Source organism: Felis catus, chromosome C1 (assembly GCF_018350175.1).
Source record: "Felis catus isolate Fca126 chromosome C1, F.catus_Fca126_mat1.0, whole genome shotgun sequence".
Taxonomy (NCBI): Eukaryota; Metazoa; Chordata; class Mammalia; order Carnivora; family Felidae; genus Felis; species Felis catus.
In genome coordinates this window covers 97,505,491-97,513,595 of record NC_058375.1, presented here as the reverse complement: position 1 = coordinate 97,513,595, position 8,105 = coordinate 97,505,491, and the positions used below count along the sequence as shown (strand labels likewise).

At 43.8% G+C, this 8,105-nt stretch overlaps 1 long non-coding RNA gene across 1 annotated transcript; it reads left to right on the top strand.

The window, feature by feature from the left end:
• Positions 1-980: 980 nt before the first annotated feature.
• On the top strand, positions 981-7,556 carry LOC102900181. Its single transcript, XR_440976.5, has 4 exons — positions 981-2,119; positions 2,645-2,860; positions 6,889-6,932; positions 7,030-7,556. It is a non-coding gene; the product is annotated as an uncharacterized LOC102900181 (long non-coding RNA).
• The last annotated feature ends 549 nt before the right edge of the window (positions 7,557-8,105 follow it).

Here is an 8,105-nt window from a genome sequence, read left to right as displayed (position 1 = left end):
TACTTTGTTGCAAACCCTTTTGCTTGGCCTCAGCTCAGCCCATAAGAGAGTGCATTGCCCACCTGCTTGCCTCTTTACTGGGGGATGAGCTCCTGAAGGCCAGGAATCATAATTTTTCTAGATCTTTGGGTCCTCTGAGGACAGATCCATGCCTGCCAGGTAATAATAAATAAATTCTTGTGGAATTAAATTAAATTAATTGCTGAGGGCAATAGAAATCAAGATTCAGAAGGAGTGAATGAACCCCGAACTTAAATACAGAGACTCTTAAATATGTATTTCTTCCCTTTATTATGGTGCATGGAAAGAGAAAGGAGAAAAAGGGAAGGAAATAGAAGAAGTGAAGATTGACCAGGGCTCTCCCTCTCTAGATGAGCTTCTTTTATTTTTTAAAAAATGTTTATCTATTTATTTTGAGAGAAAGGGTACGTGCGTGGTGAAGGGGCAGAAAGAGAAGGAGAAAATCCCAAGCAGGCTCTGTGCTGTCAGCATGGAGCCCGGTGTGGGGTTCCATCCATCATATGAACTGCAAGATCATGACCTGAGCCCACATCAAGACTCGAGGCTTAACCGACTGAGCCACGCAGGCGCCCCTCCCTCTCTAAATGAGCTTCTTAAGAGCAAGAACTATTCTATATCCTGTGGCCCTTCTCAGTGCCTAGAATATGGGAAATGATCCATAAATACTTGTTGAGTAAATACATGGGATATGGGTCAGGTTGTGCTTTGGGGCTGGATTCTGAGCACTGATTGAAGTAGGGCATGAGGACCTTGGAATCTAAGATGGGATAGGGCAGCCCTTATGAGGGATAATCAGTTTGGCCTCTGTTGCCAAGACCTGTGGTTGATCAACTAGCTTCTCTGTCTTCAGCCTCCCCCAACCCCTACTCCCTACCCTCAGCTCCAGCACCTGCAAGGTCACATTTCAGACTCTAAACTGAGGCCTTTGAGACCAAACCTGTCCCTCATGTGTGCCAGACCCCCTGGAAAAAGGGTAAGTGGAGGCCCAGGGGCCATATGTCCAAACATAATCAAGTTATAAACCAAGTGAAGCACCTGTTGAATAAAATATATGCTAGCCTCCCATTTTGACAAATATATCTTCAAAACAACAACAAAAAAGGGGTATAAAGCTATAGCTTTTATATGATGGAAATTTAGCCAAATATGAAAGATGACTGACTTAAATTATAATTAAAATCTAGGCATTCTGTTGATGAACCAGTGATAACAGGGCGAATTATAAAACAAAAGCACATCTAATTCATAAATGACTATGCATTTACACCATAATTTTAGTGTTTATGTTTTTGTTTCAGGAAAATCACTAGTTGTGTTATTATACAACCAAGATATTCACATCACGTGTTCTATTGATGGTAATGATCTGGATTAAAAAAACAAAATAATTAACAATAATATCTTTAAAAAAGGGATCATATTCAAAGGATTCAAAGTCTTAGCATATTTTATCATAAAGTGTAGCTCAAACTAAATGGAAACTATTTGAACATAAAATTTTCATGTGCATTTCAGAAAAGTAATATTTCTTTTACTATGATAAAATTAAGGGTAAAATACAAATTTAATGAATATAAAAATGGTTCACCAAAGTTATTTCAATCAAGCTAAATAAAACTATTCCTACAATTGTAGTATGTAATAGACACACATTACCAGTGAAAAAAACCAGTATCATCCCTTATGCACATTGTGTCTAGACCACTGGTTCTCACCGGGGGGTGGTTTTGTCCCCCAGAAGCGTTTGGAGATGTCTGGAGACATCTGTGGTTGATACAGCTTGCTATGGTATCTAGCCAGGAGGGGCCTGGGATGCTGCTAAATATTCTACAATGCACACAAAAAAGACTTCACCACTCTAAGATGTCAGTAGTGCTGAGGTTGAGAAACCCTGGTAACACACACACACACACACACAGAAGAGACTCATGAACTGTTGGATACTGCCAAATGTTCTTTCACTGCTATGTGCAGTTGTTGTGGATACTACGCTAATTATGGGTAACTCCAGAATCACGATTTGGAACATGAAGAGAAGCAAGAAAATGGACAGGCGATGCAGACTGCATTCTGCAAGAATCTGTGGCCCTCTTGCTAGGTGAGAGGAAGAATTTGACGTTTTGATTAATTGTCTTTTCTTTTACCTAAGCACTTCTGCCTATCAGTTACCCTCCCCCCCGCCACCCCCCACCCCTTAGCTAATGCACATTCTGGAATAATGTCCATCTCCAACGTCAGAAACAACACAGCCCACAGATCTTGACGTTCGGACGCAGTCACCTTTTGTTTCAAGGTCGTAAGACAAGAGATGTGGAGAAGGGCTGTCCTGGGGCCTGAATGGTGTCATTCCAAGGGTGGGTGCTTAAGGTTACGGATCATGCTGTACCAGAGTCAGGCAGCAGATCCCGAGTGACAGAGGTGCCCATGTTTTCCTTCATAAATGTAGTTTCTGTGTGTTTGCGACATGGTGATGGGGGTGGGGGGGAGCTCTGAAGCCTGAGGCCCAGGGCAGGGGCTAGGAGCTGCCATGTCCCATTATCAACCTCGGGCTCGGAGCAGGAGCAGGGAGGAGCTGAGAGGCTGTTAACATCAGATCATCTGCAGTTTTCCAACTCTTTTGCAGAACAGCATGCTGTTTAGCTGCCAAAATATTAGGACTGAAAGCAGCTGGCAAAACTGTTCATGGAGGAAGTGAGCCTGCTCGGAGAGGCCAAAGGAAAATTCTCCTCGACTGTGACCCCAGAAGGACCCCCGGGCCTCAGGACCTCTTTTGGAAGCCTCTGCTCAGTCAGCTTGGGGCTCCCTCAGACCCCAGGGCCCCGGGGGCTCCTTTGAAGAGGTATGTTCTGAGACCAGTGCTTATTGCTGGTCCTTTCTGGGGCAGTGGGACTGAGGAGACCCTTGTCATTGCTCAAAGAAATTCTCAGCCTCATACTGAACTTATTCTCAGCTTACGTTTAGTGAAACCGGAAAACAAAAAGAAGTAGACAGAAAAAGCTACCTCCATATATAACTCAGCTAATACTTCTAAAGAGACAGGCCCAACGGGGAACAAATGAAAGCCGCCTGTGCAAGTGAGTATTGAGAAGACAGAGGGGACCCATGGCTTTACTGAGACTCATCCCTGCAGCCGTTTACAAGTCTCTTTCCAAACGGCTATCACTTGGTCCTCACTGCGACCTCAGGACAGGTAGCCAGGCAGGTTTCTTTTCATTTTACAGGATACTGACTTTGAAAGATAGAGTCACTCACTCACTCAGGAAGGCACATCCAGGAGGCAGCAGAACCAAGAGTAAGACTTGGTCTTTTGGCTCTAAAATAGTGCTCTTTCCAGTGACATCAGTGTTTCAGTCTGTGGACCCTAGAGGTTTCCATTTTTATAAGGGGTTTGTGAATCCAAATGTATAGTAGTTTCCACCTGTAGCCTCAGCTGATAGATTTATAACCACCGTCATGTGAAGAGGGTCTAGACTCTATTGACACTGATACAGAGCTCTTATGGAAGAGTCTGGCAACCGACACATTACCCCCTGCTGTATCAAGTCTCCTGGCAGAGAGGTGACATTCTTTATACAAAAATTCCTACGAGTGGACAGAGCTAGGATTGAGACACAAATCTTGGCTTTATGTTTTGTGGTATGCAATGGACTCGTGATTCAGATAGAGAACACTGCCCAGAGGACGTGGGAGGTGCTCAAAAATTTTATCAACTGACCAAGTGACTAAATTGGAGACGAGGAGACGTCAAATGCCAAAGGGAAAAGCAGCCTCCGGGTGGCAAGTAGGGTGGGGAAATCAGCAAGGGAATCCCCTCACCCATGAGGGAAAAGGAATGGAAACAAACAGCAAAAGCAGTTAACAGATTGTTAAAAACTGGAAAGCTTTCGGAATAATGACATAACCGTGCAGTCTCATTAGACGTTCTAATGGGAACAGAAAAGAAATACTTGCCGCCAATTTCCTTTCTGTTCCTGTAATCAGTAGTACATTTTTAAAGTATCTAGTAGGGTGTTAAGTCCTTTTCAATCACTATGAGTTCATCCATTCATTCAACAAATGTTCACTGCGTGGCTATTAATATGCCAGGCACTGATCTGGTGTTGGGGATATAACAGTAAACAAAACAGACAAGAGATTACCCTCATGGAGCTCACATTCTAGACAATGAAGAAATGAAAACGTAACCTACAATAGTATAGCAGGTGGTGACAAGGGCTATAGAGATGATGGCAGGGGAGAGACCTAGAAATTGGCAATTAAAACAATTTTTTTAACGTTTATTTTATTTTTGAGACAGAGAGAGACAGGGCATGAATGGGGGAGGGTCAGAGAGAGAGGGAGACACAGAATCCGAAACAGGCTCCAGGCTCTGAGCAGTCAGCACAGAGCCCGATGCGGGGCTTGAACTCACGGACAGTGAGATCATGACCTGAGCCAAAGTCGGACGCTTAACCAACTGAGCCACCCAGGCGCCCCGAAATTGGCAATTTTAAATACGATGATCAGGGACAGCCTCATTGAGAAAGTGATGCTTGAACCAAAGCCTGAGGATATGAGGGAGCAAATCAAGCAGATATCTGAGGGAGGAACATGCCTGGTGTTCAGGAGCAACAAGGAAGCCATTGCAGGGGAACAGAGTGAGATAGAGAAGCAGGATGAGACTGGAGTCTGGGTTACACAGGACCTTACAGGCTATTGAAGGGTTAGGAGCTCTTACCCTGAGTAACATGGGAAGAGGTGATGTGATCTGACCTGCATTTTAGCAGGTTTCTCTGGCTACTGTGCTGAGAATAAAAGTAGGGAATCAAGGGTGGGATTAAGGACATCAGTTAGAAGGTTCTGGAAAAACTCAAGAAGAGAGATGATGGTCGTCTGGACCAAGGTGGTAGCAGTGGAGGTGGTGACAAGTGACTGGACTCTGGATGTTTTATGAAGGTGGGAAAGGCAAGATTTACTAATAAATTAGATGCAGAGTGGGAGGGAAAGATTTATCAAGGGTGATGCCAGGGTTTTGAACCTGAACAATGACAAGAATACAGTTGCCATTTAACTAACGCGAGGAAAGCAGTGGAGGGAGCATGGGTTTGGAGGAGAAAATCAGAAGTTTGGTTTTGATTGTGTTGAGTTTGAGATATATTTGTGTGTGTGTGTGTGTGTGTGTGTGTGTGTGTGTGTGTATCTCAAAGGAGAGGTTCATATTTGAAATATGAATTTGGAAGCCATATCACGAAAAGAGTACTGAGAACATTTACCAAGAGAGTATTGGAGAGGAAAAGTGTCAGAGAACTGAAGCCTGGAGATTTGAGCAAGTTGTAATCAACCAAAGCCTGGGAATGGGTGGCCAGTGAAGTAGGAGGAAACCAGGGAAGTGTAGACCACCAGGAATCAAGCGAAGAAACTGTTTCAAGAAGCGTTGCTATCTCACCTGGGGCAAAGGCTGGGAGACATTAGGCAAGATGAGCATTGAGAATTAATTGCCCATTAAACTTAGTAACATGGAAGTCAACACTGAACTGGACAAGAACAGTTTCTGTGAGGCAAATGACAGCTTGACTATTGAGGGTTAAGAGAAAACAGGAAGAAATGTAACTGGTGAATATAGACAACTCTTTTTAGGAGCTGGATGCCAAAGAGGGTGGAGAAAGGAGAGTGTGTGACTTGAGGGGGCCGTCAGTCAAGAGAGGCTTCTTTTTGTTTTTTGTTAATTTTTCTGCTTTTGTTGTATTTATTGGGGTGGGGGAGGGTGAGAGAGAGAGAGAGAAAAAAGAGTGAAAGAGAGAATCCCAAGCAGAGATTCAGTGCAGAGCCGAATGTAGGACTCCAACTCATGAACCCTAAGATCATGACTTGAGCTGAAATCAACAGTTGGATGCTTAACCTACAGAGCCACCCAGGTGCCCCCCCTCCCCTGCCAGGAAGCCAGGTCATGGGCTGAAGGGCAGGAGGGAGGAGCGGTGCTGGAGGTATTTGAAGAAATCTTCTTCCCAAGTCTGTCGTGGGGATTACCTGGCCCATAGGAGAGGCTCATAAACTGAAAGGAATTCCTGTGTCTTTGTGATTGTTGTTCAGAGCAATTTTTTTGAACATTACATATATTGTTTTTATTATTGTAGTAATATTTCATGTTCAATATAGAAAATTATGGAAAAAGCAGAAAAGTATAAAGAAAAAAGTCATGATAATTATTCTCCAAAGAAAATAGCTATTAACAGTTGGACGTGTATCCTTCCAGCCCCTTCTTCTATGAATATACATTATGGATATCCTGTTTTGTATGTTGCTTTCTTTGCTTCACATTGTATTTCACTGTTTTCTCATGTCCTTTGGTAATGCCCCCAAGTATGATTTTTTTAAATTTTTTAATGTTTATTCATTTTTTGATAGAGACAGACATGAGTGGGGGAGGGGCAGAGAGAGAGGGAGACACAGAATCTGAAGCAGGCTCCAGGCTCTGAACTGACTGCACAGAGCCCGACGCGGGGCTCGAACTCACGGACCGTGAGGTCATGACCTGAGCCGAAGTCAGATGCTTAACCGATTGAGCCACCCAGGTGCCCCCAAATATGATTTTTAATGGCTATGAATTCCATAAATGGCCGTAATCATTCCATCAGGTGGCTGTTCTACCATTTACCTTGAAATTTCCCTATTTTGGACGTTAAAGTTAATACCAGTGTTTCACATGTGTAATTAATGCTATAATGGACATCTTCGCAGAGAAATCTTTATGCTCTGGTGAATTCTTTACACTAACCTCTTAGAAATGGAATTAGTAAGTCAAAGGGTAGGAACAGTTTAAAAACTCTTGATAGATATTGCCAAGCAGCCTTCCAGAAAGGTTACACTAATTTTCATTTCTTCCAGCAGCATAGGAGAATGCCCCGACATGATCCTTTTAAAAACCTTTGCAGGTCAGTATTGATTTATTGCTTTAATTTGTACTTTCTTGATGACTTGTGAAGTCCAACTTCTTCTCATTTATTTACTTCATTTGCATTTCTTTGGAAGGCCTCTGTACAGGGGAGTTTGGCTTGAGGAAAAGTTTCTCAGGGGAAATACTGTTGAAGCTGCCGAGAGTTATCTGGGCTGATCCCTTTCCATGATGCTTCTCTGGACGACAGGGACCCTCGGCTCCAGGAAGCTAGCGTGCAGCCGTGACCCAGCCAGCTATCATTGCTCTGTCCCGGTTCTCAGGGAAGGCCCCTCCAGCCCCTTCCTGCCCCTAGATGGCACCTCCACAAAGAGCGAATTTCCTCCCATCCGTGACCTGGCAAACAGGAGCCATCACAGGAGTGAAGATACATCAACAGAGGGCGGCAGGCACTTGTTTCATCTCCCTGTTGGTGTAGTGCCTGAGACCTGATTGTTTTAAAATTAAATATTTTAAAACATTTAATTTTAAAATATTTAATTTTAAAACAAACCAAAGGAAACTGAAACCGCCGCATTGTTAGCATTGGTTTTTAAAAAGTTCTCCCGGGCCGCCTGGGTGGCTCAGTTGGTTGAGCGTCCAACTCTAAATTTTGGCTCGGGTCCTGATCCCAGAGTTGTGGGATCAAGCCCCGTATCAGCCTCTGTGCTGAGCATGAAGTCTGCTTAAAAGTCTCTCTCCCGGGGTGCCTGGGTGGCTCAGTCAGTTGAGCATCCGACTCTTGATTTCGGCTCAGGTCATGATCTCATGGTTTGTGGGTTCAAGCCCCACGTGGGGTTATTCGCTGTCAATACAAAGCCTGCTTGGGATTCTCTGTCTCCCTGTCCCTCTGCCCCTACCTTTGCTCGTGCTGTCCCTCTCTCAAAATAAATCAATAAACATTAAAAAAAAAAAAAAAGATTCTCTCTCTTTCTCCTTTTGCCCCTCTTCCCCACTCGTGCTCTGTCTCTTAAAAAACAAAAAAAAAATTAGTGAGTGAGTTATTTGTGAGGCAGTAGCTTTAGTCCAGAGCAAGCCTTGGACTGAGACCTTCTCCCTGCCTGCTCATTACTATGGCTCATGGGACTTGCAATCTGGAATAAATCGAGTCTAAGGCAGATGGTCAGGCCAAGACAAAAGAACCTTGAAGCATCTATCCTTCTAATTTCCCTCC